This window comes from Mus caroli, chromosome 4, assembly GCF_900094665.2.
Source record: "Mus caroli chromosome 4, CAROLI_EIJ_v1.1, whole genome shotgun sequence".
Taxonomy (NCBI): Eukaryota; Metazoa; Chordata; class Mammalia; order Rodentia; family Muridae; genus Mus; species Mus caroli.
Window position 1 is genome coordinate 45,360,180 of NC_034573.1, and position 13,870 is coordinate 45,374,049.

At 38.7% G+C, this 13,870-nt stretch overlaps 1 pseudogene; it reads left to right on the forward strand.

The window, feature by feature from the left end:
• The first annotated feature begins 9,822 nt into the window (after positions 1-9,822).
• On the forward strand, positions 9,823-9,925 carry LOC115031029 (annotated as a pseudogene).
• Positions 9,926-13,870: the final 3,945 nt, after the last annotated feature.

A 13,870-nucleotide genomic window follows, 5' to 3' on the forward strand; every position in this document is an offset into this window, starting at 1 on the left:
AGCAAGGTCAGGTTCCAGCAGTGGGCGTGGCAGGACGAATGAGCCGGTAGCTCCACCCTAGAGCAGGCAGGTTCCAGGCTGGGGGGAAGGGAGACCACAAGTATGTCTAAATAATCATATTCAAATTAGATGTTTTTGTCAGAAGTACAGCTTTAGCTTGGTAATCTCTGCCTGTTAGTGTGTTTAGACTATTAATATTTAGTGTAATTGTTGGCTGTGTATGGCTATGCATGTATCACTGTACTCTGGTTGTCAATTAGCTTCCTTTGTGTAGTTATTCATGTATCCTCCACATTCTCAGTTAAAGTTTTTCTTCAATATTTTGCTTTACTTATTGTGATTTTGATTTTATCTTTGGATAATTTTACAAGCAAATTTAATGTTTACATCTTTATTTATTTTCTGATGTCATTGCATTTAGTCTAAAGTTCATTAGTAACTTATTTTAAAAGTATTAATGTTTATCTTCCTATTTAGTTCCTGAGGTCATTGAATTTAGTCTAAAGAGTTTTCATTAGTAGCTTATTTAAAAACTAGGTTTTAGGTCATCATATAAGTTACTGAGTTCATCAGAGAATTTTCAAAGATATGTGCTATTTTACTCTGTCCTAATTCGTTGCTCTTCTTCATAGCACTTGCTTATACCTGGCTGCTCCCTCCTGCACCACATAACCATCACTTCTATTTTATTATTGTATGTATGACTATTACACTGCATTCACTCGGGTCTTCCCTCTGAATCATGATATGCTTTGTACTTCTATAACCTATACACATGCATACACACTCATAAACGTTTTAAAGCAAATCATCTGTTGATTGTTTTACAGTAATTATTTCATCATTTAAATTTTATTCATAAATAGTACCATCATTCAACTTCATTCTGCACTTTCATTTCTTTCTTCAACCCTGTGCCCAGGTTATGTAACACTCTTTTAAGTTATTTTATGGTTAGAATTGTGTCGTTGCTTGATGCTTTATATACATTTCAAAATCTGTTTTCAAGATTTTGCCTTTGTCTTTGTTGTTTGTTTGTTTTGTTTTTGTTTTTTGATTTTTTTGTTTTATCGAGACAGGGTTTCTTTGTATAGCCCTGGATGTCCTGGAACTCACTTTGTAGACCAGGCTGGACTCGAACTCAGAAATCCACTTGCCTCTGCCTCTCAAGTGCTAGGATTAAAGGCGTGTGCCATCACCACCTAGCTTTGCCTTTGTCTTTAGCTATATCCACATTGATTATGGTGTACAGACTTACATTTCTCTAGACTTATTCTGTGGTTATTCATTTGACTTCTTGAATCTCAGAGAATGCTTTTTTTTTGGTCAGCTATCTTTGTTATTGTTTCTATTGCTGTGATAAAACACCATCATAAAATGCAAATTGGGGATAAAAGGATTTATTTCAGATTACAGTTTCACAGTGCAGTCCATCACTGAAAGAAATCAGGGCAGAAACTAGAGAAAGTAAAGAAATAGGAGAGACATCTAGGGGCAGTTGTGCTGATGCAGAGACCAGGAAGGAAGGAGGACTACTTACTCACTTGTTCTGTATGGATGATTTCTTGTGTCATCCTGAACTAACCATCCAAGGATGTCACTGCCATCATAAAGTGAGCCTTCCTATATCAATCACTAAGTAATAAAATGCAGTGCAGACTTGCCTACAGGCAAATCTTACAGAGGCTTTTTTTTTGAACGTAGTGTCTCTTCACACAAATGATTCTAGCTTATGGCAAGTTGACATAAAACTTTGGCATACCAAGTTTGAGAAGTTTATGACTTTGTTTTTTAAAATAAGCATTCATGGTTATACTTTTTCTTCCCTGGTGTGGGGACTCCAATTATAAAAATGAAGTCATTTTTCCTATTATCCTGTTAGTCTTTTACTTTCTTCCTTCCTTCCTTCCTTCCTTCCTTCCTTTCTTTCTTTCTTTCTTTCTTTCTTTCTTTCTTTCTTTCTTTCTTTCTTTCTTTCTTTCTTTTTTTCTTTTTCAGTATAGAATAGAGTTTATTAAGGTCAAGAGGACAGGAGTCAAGAGGATAGTAGAGGCAGAGAAAGGCAGAGAGAGGGGGAGAAGGGGAGGGGCAGAGGAGAGCGAGGGGAGGGGGAAGGGAGGGGAAGGGGAATGGACAGAGAGGGGGAGGGAGAGGGGAGGGATAGGGGGAGGGGAGGGAGAGGGAGAGAAGGAGGACAAGGAGGAGGAGGAAGGAGGAGGAGGCCAGCTATGAGCACATGGAGAGAGAGAGAGGGTAAGGGACCAGAAGACAGAACAAGAACAAGAGAAGAGCAAGAGCCCTGTTAGCCTTTCTATCATTTTCCTCTTTTCTGTTGATGATCTCTACTAATATGTCTTCACATTTGGTGACTCTAATGTTTCACATCAATTTTATGATTTAGATCTAATAGAATTTGTTTATTATTATTTTACTTTTTAATTAATGTGTGTGTGTGTGTGTGTGTGAGTGTGTGTGTGTGTATGAATGTGTGTGTGTTTGGAGGCTAAAACCAACATTGGATGTCATTCTCACTTGTCATTTATATTGATCTTTGAAACGGGGTCTCAAACTGAAACCTGGGTTCATCAGTAATGCTAGGGTGGCTGGACAGAATGTCTCAAGGATCTACCTGTCTCCTCCTCCAGTACTAGCATTGCAAGTGTTTGCTTCCATATCCAATTTTTCATACAGGTTCTGAGGTTCAAACAAATGTCTCCATCTTTGTATGGCTAGCACTTTACTGACTGAACCACTTTCTAATCACTTATTTTGTTTTTGAAAACTTTCGGTGAATAGGAGAGCTTCTGTGTTCTCATTTGAACATGTTATCATATCCAGTTTTTCAGGGATGTCCAAGATTATATTACTAGTCTATCAATTACCCGTTCCTTTGTGAGCATAAGTGTTCGTTCCCATGTTAAAGACTTTGGATTATTCTATATATATTTATGGAATTCTTGTTTTTATTTAAGGATTATGAAAGATATTATTTAATTAATCTTGGCAATTCAGTTTTATGAATCTTGGCTGCAATGTCAATTTACTTTTAAACTCATTCATAGAGTTTTTCCAACTGGTCTTAGATGTGCTTCACCTAGCAGTCAGTCTATGGCCTTAAACTGATATCACATGAATTTACCAAAGACTTTGATATGTTTATTAGGATAAAATCCACATGTATAAGCCTTGAGGTTTAGCTAGATTTAATAAAGGTAGTCCTCTAGGTTTTTCTGAGCTCTTCTTCAGTGTAATCTCTGTAACCCATCGAATTTCCTGGGGCAGACTCTGGTGCCTGGTAGAGGACGTGAACATATAGTGCCAAGTGGTAGAAAAAAACAACAAGGAGGGGAAAAGTGTATGGAGAAAATTAATCAAAGCCTCCTGAAACTCTCTATTTCAGTTTATACAAAATTTGTTTTTGTCATGCATGGTGTTTGGATTCTTTGGTTTGAATTTTGCTGCAGGCCAGCTCTGGATACCCCGGTTCTCTCTTGAAGGTATCTGGGGAAGTGGGGTGTGGGAAGCATTGTCAGTGTCAAGATTTAGTCTTGCAAGAGATTAAGATTGCTATAATAATTTTCACCTATCTTGATTCTAAGTGAGTATGAAGGTAGAAACTGCAGGCCTCTGGGAGAATTAACACTTGTTGCTTAACAGCAGGTGACAAGGACTCTCCTAGGCTTGGAGAGCAATTCTGAGAAGGGATGTCTGGGAGCAGTGCAAAAAATGACTTGATATAAAATTATGGATCCAGCTCTTACTCTCTCTTGCTCTCTCACCTCTCTTGTTCTCTTACTGTCTTGCTTCTTGCCCCCTTGCTCCCCTTCTTTCCCCATTCTCTAACACCCCCTCTCCACGTGGTCATGGATGACCTCTGCTTCTCTACTCTCTCCTTCTCTCTGCCTTTCTTTGCCTCTACTACTCTCTTAACTCCCCTCCCCATGTCCTAAATAAACTCTATTCTATATTATAAAAAAATAATAATATGGGTTCAAGCTGATGACCCTTGTTTTGCTTGATACAGCTTTTCCAGTCTGCTTCTCTATGTTCTGGCTCTCTCTGAAGATTTCTATATCTATATTCTGCTTGTTTGCTATTCTAAGAAATCTATCCATGTCCTGCCTGTGGTGCATGTGTGTGAGTGTGTGTCTGTGTCTGTCTCTCTGTCTCTGTGGCTGTCCTGTGTTCTCCAAACAGTTCCCCCCTTTTATTCTAAAATATTCTCAAGATATCTCATCTCCTACAGAACACAGGTCCAATCTTTTATTTTACAAATCAGTCCATTTATTTATTCCAGATTCCTTTTTGATTATCTTATAATCAGCATCCTGTGTTCAATACATATATTGAACTTATCTTTTCCATTGCCTTAAAGGCTGTCCTGAAGGTCCCAGTGTTTACCATTTTGCTCTGACATTATCCACACCTTCACCTCCTGGACTCCTGCTGTCTGATATCATGGAGTCACTAATGATAACAGTGAGGACATTCCTAGGAGGAATGTGAAACTCATACATTATTTACATCATTATACAAACAAGTCTTATGCCCACAGCGGCTACCGACACTTGTGGAGGCTCATACTGAGGCCTTGTCCCAGAGGCAGTAACCATAGCCACACTGGGTTCAGCATCTCCAGGGGGCTCACATTGGGGTTCTAGAGCAGTGGCGGGAACCATGTCACTCTGTCCCCACCAGAGTCATGCAAAGTGGGCATCAAGGGATTAAGTAGAGTTCTATGCCTCCATTCTCTCTTGTCCAGAAATGTTGCCTCGAATTTGCCAGGCAGGAGATATGTTTGGAGCAATAAACTTTTACTGAACCAGGAGAAGAGAGTCATGCTAACAGAAGAAAAAACTTTTACACAAGCAAATAGGGATAAACATACAAAATGCATATACACATTCATTCACACATACTTATATACCTCCATGCATTCCTGTTGGGCTCAACTACTTATCTCGTACTTATATACTTACACACAGACATCCATACTCACATATGCACATAGGGCAAAAGGCCAGGTTCCAGTGCAGAAAGAACTCACTCATTCTTGGTGAAAATTGACCATCAATATTTATTGCATGGAGAAAGAAAAAAATCTTTCACCTACTTATTGCTAACTAAATAAAACTCTTTCTCTTCTTTGGTAAGACTAAGCCTTGCTTGCTGTTAAGATGTCTAGACCTGTTTCATCCAATTTTAAGGAGAAAGCTCCCTGCTCTTTCTGTTCTCTGTAGCTTCTTCATCATCTCTCTTCATCTCTCTCTTATACTCTGTTATATTTTGCTAGGTTCTGCTGCCTTAATCTCTAATTTTCTTTCTGCCTTCTGCTTTCTTCTGCCACTCAATGACCTCATTCCTAGTTTTTTTTTTTTTTAATTAACTGTCTTAGGGAACTGTTAATTTGAACTGTTTTCAACATGTTTAGACCACAGTTGTTTTAAGAATCTCTTTTTTTTACAAAAGATCACTAAAAATTCAAACATAAATTCAAATCATGAATTAAAAAAGATTACAACAGACATGCTTACATGTTTCTTTTTTTAATATTTCTTTCTCTCTTTCTCTCTCTCTCTCTCTCTCTCTCTCTCTCTCTCTCTCTCTCTCTCTCTTTCTTTCTTTCTAACTCCAGATGTCATTCCCCTCCAGGTCCACTTTACGACTGATCCACATCCCATACATCCTGCCCAGCCCTCTGTCTCCACGAGAATGTCCCCACCGCCCACCCCAACCCTACCAGACCTCTAAACTCCCTGGGGCCTCCAGTCTCTTGAGAGTTAGGTGCATTTTCTCTGACTGAACCTGACAATCCTCTGCTGTATATGTGTTTGGGGCCTCATCAACTGATGTGTGCTGCCTTGTTGGTGGTCCAGTGTTTGAGAGATCTCAGGAGTCCAGGTTAATTGAGACTACTGGTCCTCCTGCAGCGTCACCTTCCTCCTCAGCTTCTTCCAGCTTTTCTCTAATTCAACAACAGGGGTCAGCATCTTCTGTCCACTGATTGGTTGCAAATATCTGCCTCTAACTCTTTCACCTGCTTGTTGAGTCTTCAGATGGCAGTCATGATAAGTCCTTTTTTTTGTGAGCACTCCGTAGCTTCCATAATGTCAGACTTTGGGACCTCCCTTTGAGCTGGATTCCACTTTGGGCCTGTCACTGGACCTTCTTTTCCTCAGGCTCCTCTCCATTTCTATCACTGCAATTCTTTCAGACAGGAACAATTATGGGTCAGAGTTTTGACTGTGGGATAGAAACCCTTTCCCTCACTTGATGTCCTGTCCTTCTGCTGGAGGTGGGTTCTACAAGTTCCCTCTCCCCAATGTAGGACATTTCATCTAAGGACTCTTTGAGTCCTGAAAGTCAGTCAATTCCTAGGTCACTAGTACATTCTGAAGTACCTGGAACTTCCTGAGGTTGTATATTTCCATTCTTTCTGCTGGCCCTCAGGGATTTCAGTCCTTTTCCCCTACCCAATACCAGATCATGTTCCCCTCTCCACACCCTCCATTACTTTCCCTCCCAGGTCCCTTCCTCCTTGCCTTGTGGTTGCTCTCTTCTCCCTCACAAGTGTTACTAAGTCATCCTCTCTTGGACCCTTCAGCTTGTTGAACTAAAACCTCAGGTGACCGCACATGTTAGTGAGGATGTGGAGAAAGAGGAATACTCCTCCATTGCTTTTGGGATTTCAAACTGGTACAACCACTCTGGAAATCAATCTGGAGTTTCCTCAGAGAATTTGAAATAAATTTACCTGAAGAGCCAGCTATACTACTATTGGGAATATACCCAAAAGATGCCCCACCATTCCACAGAGGCATGTGTTCCACTATATTCATAGCTGCCATATGGTGACAGGTAGCAGCTGGAAACAATCCAGATATCCCATGACAGAAGAATGGATTCAGAAAATATGGTCCATTTACACAATGGAATATTACTCAGCTATTAAGAATGAGGACATCCTGAGTTTTGCCAGCAAAAGGAATTGTCATCCTGAGTAAGGTAACTCAGACCCAAAGGACATGAACGGTATGTACTCATTAATAAGTGGATATTAGCCCAAAAATGTGCTGAATATCCAAGATACATATGTTTCTTTTAAGACTAGTTATCCAGCTAAATATTCATTATCTGTCACTAGCTCGCCAGGTTTATTGAGATTCTAAATGCATAATTTTTATGTCTGTTAGTATAGAAGTTTTGTATATATAAGCCCAGTCAATATTTATCTTGTCTTTGCACCTACAATAAATTATAAATTCCCTTTATAACCTTTGTGTAATTAATTTACAGCCCTAAAGAAAGGTATTCTAAGTAAAAATTGTCTTTATTCTGTCTCAAAAGAATTTTACTCATGACATGTGAAGATTGGCAGAGTTTTCATATCAGAGAGGGCTTTAATTGTAGTCCTATTATCAAGGGCTTATTAACTATTAGTATAATTTTAGGAATTCTTATAGAAACATGATTAGGAACTAAGAAATCATATATTTGTCTGTATATCATTACTACAAGACAGTACCTCTTCATTGATCTGCAGAAAATTTGCCCAATAGGGTGGGCTAATGCCCAGATATTATATATGAATTTAATTTAAGATATAACATATAGATAACATATATCAATAGCAAGAATCAAATCCTGAAAATGTTGTTCCTTCAGTCTTTTCTGCAAGGGCTTCCTCATTGCAGTCTGCAGTCCATAGTGAAACCATCTCAGGAAGATCACTTGGTAGTCTTTAGCTTTTCCTAGATGACTGTTGACTGTTTTTTGTTTTGTTTTGATTTTTTTCCTTTGATACCCCAAACATATGATTCTTGGAGCTAGCAGAGAAGGGAATAGAAAAACAAAATAAGTAAATAAAATTAAGGAAGTGGGGAAAAGAAAGAAGAGGAAAGCAAGTAAGCATGGAAAGAGAAGAGAAGAGAAAAGGAGGGAGTGAGGGAGGGAAGAAGAAAGAGAAAGAGGAAGGGAAGGAAAGAGGAAGTAGTAAGCTAGAAAAGAACAAAGAAAAGAAGAAAGAAACAAACTAGGTTACTGCTTCATTCTCTTCTCTGTAAAGAACTTTCTCTTCTAGTGTTCAAAGCCAGCAAACTCCACACCGTGTTGTCCGTGTCTGCCCTTCTGTGCTCAATCTTGATTCTTGATTTCAAACTATAATTGGTCAGGGCTACTAGAAAGAAAATAACTGTAAGCTTAGTCTATTTGATGGCATTCCTTTTGATCTCTCTGCTGTTGTTTACTCTAGAAAGTCTTCATATTTCTGTGCCATTCATTCTGTCAGTGATGTGACAGGGTGAAGTACTCTTAATCTACAGTTGATAGATGGAACTTTATTCATGGTTCTTTTGGGGAATATAATGGATATAGCTTGTCTTTCAAGTCTTGACTGATAAAACAGCCCTTCCAAAATGATTTTGTGACCACCACTGTAAGGATACCTCACTTACCTATTTGTCTCTTCACACCATTCTATCAGCTACCCATCTGGTTTTAACATTTGTATTGCCTTTAGTTATGCTACCCTTTACCTATTTATTAAATGTCAAGTATTTTCTTATCAAAATATAAGTTAGTCAAACAAATATCAGTCAACAGTGATATACTCACTCAAACTCAGCAGGTATTGTCAATCCTTGTTAAATAATTATGTAGCAAATTGAGTTTGGTTAAATCGAAGAATGGATAACATAGTGCATTTTTCTAACATAGTTTAGAACACAATCTTTCTCTGTATGAAAATACAAGAAGTTGAATAAATAACAATACAGGAAAGAAATATAGGTACATCTTACCTTCTTCTCTATAGAATTCTATACATAGGGAAGAGTGAGCTTGGTAAATACAGAACCAGAAATGATTTTAAATAATTCCCAATATTATGGTATTAAACTTACTACAAAATTTTCAATGTTAAACTACTATTAAAACGGTATAAAATGAAAATAATTTCAAGTATATTTATGAGTTGATTACGTACATTTTAATTCAGATGTGCACTGCTTAATGTTTCTTATAGTGGCAATTTCTCCTTGTCCTGCATCAGTGAACTCTTTTATTCCTTAGAGCAGCATTCTCGCTGTGAGGAGTATTCTCTTTAAGATCCTATAATGCAATACCACAATGTACGCAAGCACCTTAAGTAGAAAGAACAGCTAGTTTATGTCTCTTACATTAACACACATTTTGTTTATTTTGTTTTCCTGGAAAATTATATGAATAGCATTATAGGCACAATAGAAGCCCTTCAGGCATACAATATGGCTGCTTAAGTTAGATCACACCTTGATACTTTTCTTTTATAAATAATGAAAAATGATCTGAACAAAAAGAATCTATTACATTTTAATTTACAAAAGAAAATTTAAAATCTGTAAACCAAAGAGCTGGAATGATGACACAGTCTTAAAGAATACTCATGGATCTTGCTAAGGACCAGGATTCTGTAACCAGCACTCACATGGCAGCTCACAATCTTCTGTAACTGAAGTTCCATGGAATCTGACACACTTTTTGTGACTTTTTGTGTACAATGCAAACATGTGCTGCAGACAAAACATCCATGCACATAAAAGTATGAAGGTAAACATTTAAAGATGAAAATATGAAGTCTCTAGACTATTACTCAGGAGGCCAGTTTGGAATATAATAAGTGAATTTTTGAAAGAGAAGCTTAAAGGAAAGTAAGAGAGAAGTGAAAATGTTACAGAAATATGCATTCTCAAGCAATATTTCTACTAATTAGGTAACATGATTCTTCTTGGAAAGATACAAAAATAAACATTTTATTTAAATTTCAGAAAAGGCTGGCAAGCTCTTGTTATATCCACATGTGTGTAAGTAGGTGGAAGAAAGGAAAGAGGTTATGCCTATACTCAGTGTTCTGACCTATGAACATCTGAATGATTAGAAGCCCAACTCTTCCTTTAAAAAGTGAGCCTGGCACCAGGGGGTAGAGCATAGAACTAGCCTGAGATGACCACCCATCTGGTGGGAGGTGGAGGGGCTGAGACCGTGCCCCAAATGACCTCTTCTTGGTGCCAGAGTGCATGGATATGGCAAAGCATTTCTGAGACCACCCCTGAGATGGCCCTAGACACTCAGAGACAGGAGGTGCCACCAAGGAGCAAGTAAGTGGTAGAGAAATGGAAGAGAAAGTGAAACAGAAAGATGTGGGCAGAATGAAGACAGGCAGAACTGGAGACTTGAAAGTAGTGAGGGACAGCTGTTCAGGAGTTGGTAATGCCACTGAGGACTATGGTGGTGTCCTGACCTGTGCTCCCACCAGGGATCACATTTGGTTCCCTGGCCCTACAGCATCAGGAGTCTGTTACCACCAAAATCCAGGCATATAGGATGGTGTGGGCTGCCATGTAAGGACATGTTAATACCTGCAGACTGTGCACAACTGGCCCTCCCTATTTCCTGGTCATTTTGGGAGAACTGGTCCTAGAAGCCTGAGAGTAGGAGAGCTGAACCCTACCCCATGCCTGCTTAAGTACTCTATGTGAAAGGACAATATAAACCCCATTTGTATGCATTTAAGAACCAGGCCTGATTTCAAAAGTGGCCTTACGGTACTAGCCTCAGGAATAGACCATAAATCCAAGAAACCAGGTCCTAAGACACCAGCTGTAGGAATAGACCATAAAATCCAGAACCTCCTGAAGGACCACCTGGAGAAAAACCACAAAAATGGGGAAGTATCTAAGAATGGGCCATCTGCGCTGGGCAGCCCTATTTCATCATATGGTTGAACCTTCAGGACATGGGAATGAAGACCACTGACCACACATGATTGAACATGAATGACACAGAAATGCAGACCACTGATTATCTGTAAACCCCTAGAACCCACCATTGAAAATTTTAGATTACCTAATCCTTCTAGAGCCTTTCTCCAGTTCCCTATAAGAAGGCCTACATGCCTTAGTCTGGGGTCTCCATTTTGAAGAATGGTTGATCCCTGCATACTGCTGGATGTTTCTGCACAATAAACACGTTCGTCTTTGCTTACTGGTTGAGTCTAAGGTTTTCCTTCAACAGTTTTCCAACCCTAGCCCAGAAAGCACAGTAGACTTGGCTCTGGTTGCAGAAGTTGAGTGTGAGCCGACCTGAGGGTACGAGGACCAGAGAGCAGGCCCTGGCACTTGCTGACATGGAATGGGCCAGCTGGGGGTGGGCAGAAGAGTTTGCCCTGGTGGTGTGGGTGCAGGAGAGCAGGAAGGCTGATCAGTTCAGATACCTCTCAGGTCCAGATCCAAGGATTAGGCTGTAACTTCTATTTGCCCATTCACAAACCTGGAAATCTGTTTCCCTTCCTTTTTAATCCTGCCCACACAGCAAACCTCCTTACAAACGAATGGTTCCAAGAGCCCTGTTGTGCATTCTTGGTATTATCACAACCTCCCCTCCTGATGCTGTCAGTCACCCAAATCCACACCTATGTGCTCAGCTCTTGACCATGCTTCTGCACAAACCCAGCTTATATCGAACATGTATCACCCTTCACCTACAGTCTATAAAATTTCCCAACCCTAGCCCAGATGAGTGATCTCACAGCTCTGTTCTTTGATACTGATGAAATTGACCTGGAACAGTGCCTAATAAACCAGCCTTTAATTTTTGTCTGAACTGGCCTATATCTGCATTACCAAGGGAGAGAAAAAGCCTGTCACTGGGGCTTTGATTTGGCCCACTCCAATGTCTACCCCATAGATGAACTGCTTGAGAGCACGTAGGGGCTTGTCCTACAGATGCAGAGCTGCGTGACTACTAGGATAGAGGACTCCAACAGGATATCTGAGAGAGGGTGCAGCGAGATTCCAGTATTGATTTTTTTAGTAGAATCGAGAGGCCTTGTACCAGACTAGAGACTTCTCAGAGTGAACCTTTGGAAGCAAAGACGTGTGGACAAAAGCATATACCGTGGGAAACAGACAAGCTACAGCCTTTTCAATGAGATTTTTCTTTCACTGCTGAGGTGGGGGTCAGAGAGTTTGCAGAGGTTGGATATGAGGGGAGGGAGAAATGGGTAGGATTGGAGTGCATGATGTGAAGCTCACAAAGAACCAATATTTTTTTTAAAAAAATGAATAAAATAATGTTCAGTGTTCCTACACAATAAAACAAAACAAAAACCCAGCTGGTTATATTTAGGAATGTATATATGTATGCACATATACACATACCCATTTAACAACTATCAGTGAAAAAACTGGTTATAAATTTGAAAGGAAACAAAGCAGTATATATGAGAGGGAAAAGAATAATAATATAATCTCAGAACTAAAAAACAAAATTTTTTTCCTAAATAGACCAAGTACATCAATTTACAAATGCCTGCTCATTTACTTCCCTCATTCTCTGGTGTTAGGATTTGTTTTCCTCATTAGAAGGTGAAACACAAAGGCTGTGGATATTTGACTTCTCCTTTAAGAACTGCCCTTCCATTCAGCCTTAGGAGTCATCATTAATCCATGGAGAAGGCTCTCTGTGTCTATAGAGTCAGCTGTTGATCTTGTTGCTTCATTGCTTCTTGGCAACAATTGCACTGATCTCATTTCCCCAAGAGTGCTAGCTAGAGTTGATAAAAGCCAGGAAACTCCAGTGAAAGCAGGCTGTCTGGAGTTCATCCCTAAGGCTGCTGGGAAAATGGAGTTCTTTTAGTTCTGTAGCTTTCATAGTTCTCTTAAGCCTTTAAAATGTGGTCTCATAATTTCTCTAGCATTTTTGAGTTTTTACAATTAGCTGCACTAATGTTTCATGCTATTGCATCATAGCTGATAATGGATATTAGAGTTGTTTGTAATGATGCAAAAAATTAATGTCACGTGGTAAAACCTGAATGAGCAGAGTCTTTATTTGACACTAACAATAGGTTGAGAAGTAAAATGAATGGGCAAATAATTGTTTCTACTATTAAAATCGAAACTCACCAGTTGATTTTGGCAAAATAACATTATTTGCTACACTCAAGAAATAAACTTACTTTTGCAGTAAGCATAGTTCATAAAACATGATGGTAACACATTCAAAAGATAATATAGAATATGCATCAATGTACATGTAACAGGATAGTGACACTAGTAATTATTTTCTAATGGGCTAGTTATTTATTGTATGAATTTTTATTAATAACATGTTATTTTCTCAATTTGATGATTTCTTTTGTAGAGAATGCACATGGGCATCCAAATTATTGTTTCATATTACTTTATGATTGAGCATCATGAGTTATATAAGTACTATACTATGTGTTATTAACCTCACTTTCTGCACTTCTTCTATCATGACACTCAGCAAATGCTAATGGAGAGATTTAGAAACTCAGATCTACTGAGTGTTCACTGATAGATGTATGAGCACCATCAATATCATGTATTCTTACATGATTCTGAAACACATTATCTTCATGGTCCATATATTTAAAAATTAATGATCAAATCCACATCAACACATTATATGCTTATATAAAATTCTTTCTAGCAGATTCTCCCTCAGTATCCAGATCACTGTTAAGGCCAGGCTCTTTGATCAGTCAACACAAAGTGAACTCAATGACATTTTCTTTTGTCTGGCATTGCTTTGTCTGAGCATTTTTGCTCATCCTACAGATCTGTGCATGACAATCTATAACTCTCTACATTTCTATGGGTTTCCTGTAGCTTTACTTTATCTCTTTATTGTTGTGTTCATATTTTTTGTTTTTTTCTTATTTTATTGTTTATTCTTAGATGACTATTTGTTTTTTAAATGACAGAAAACAAGAAAGGATGTGAATCTGGATGGACACGGAGGTAGAGGAAGATCTAATAGGAACTAGGAGAGGTTAAACTACAATTATAAACTGAATGCAAAAAAAAAG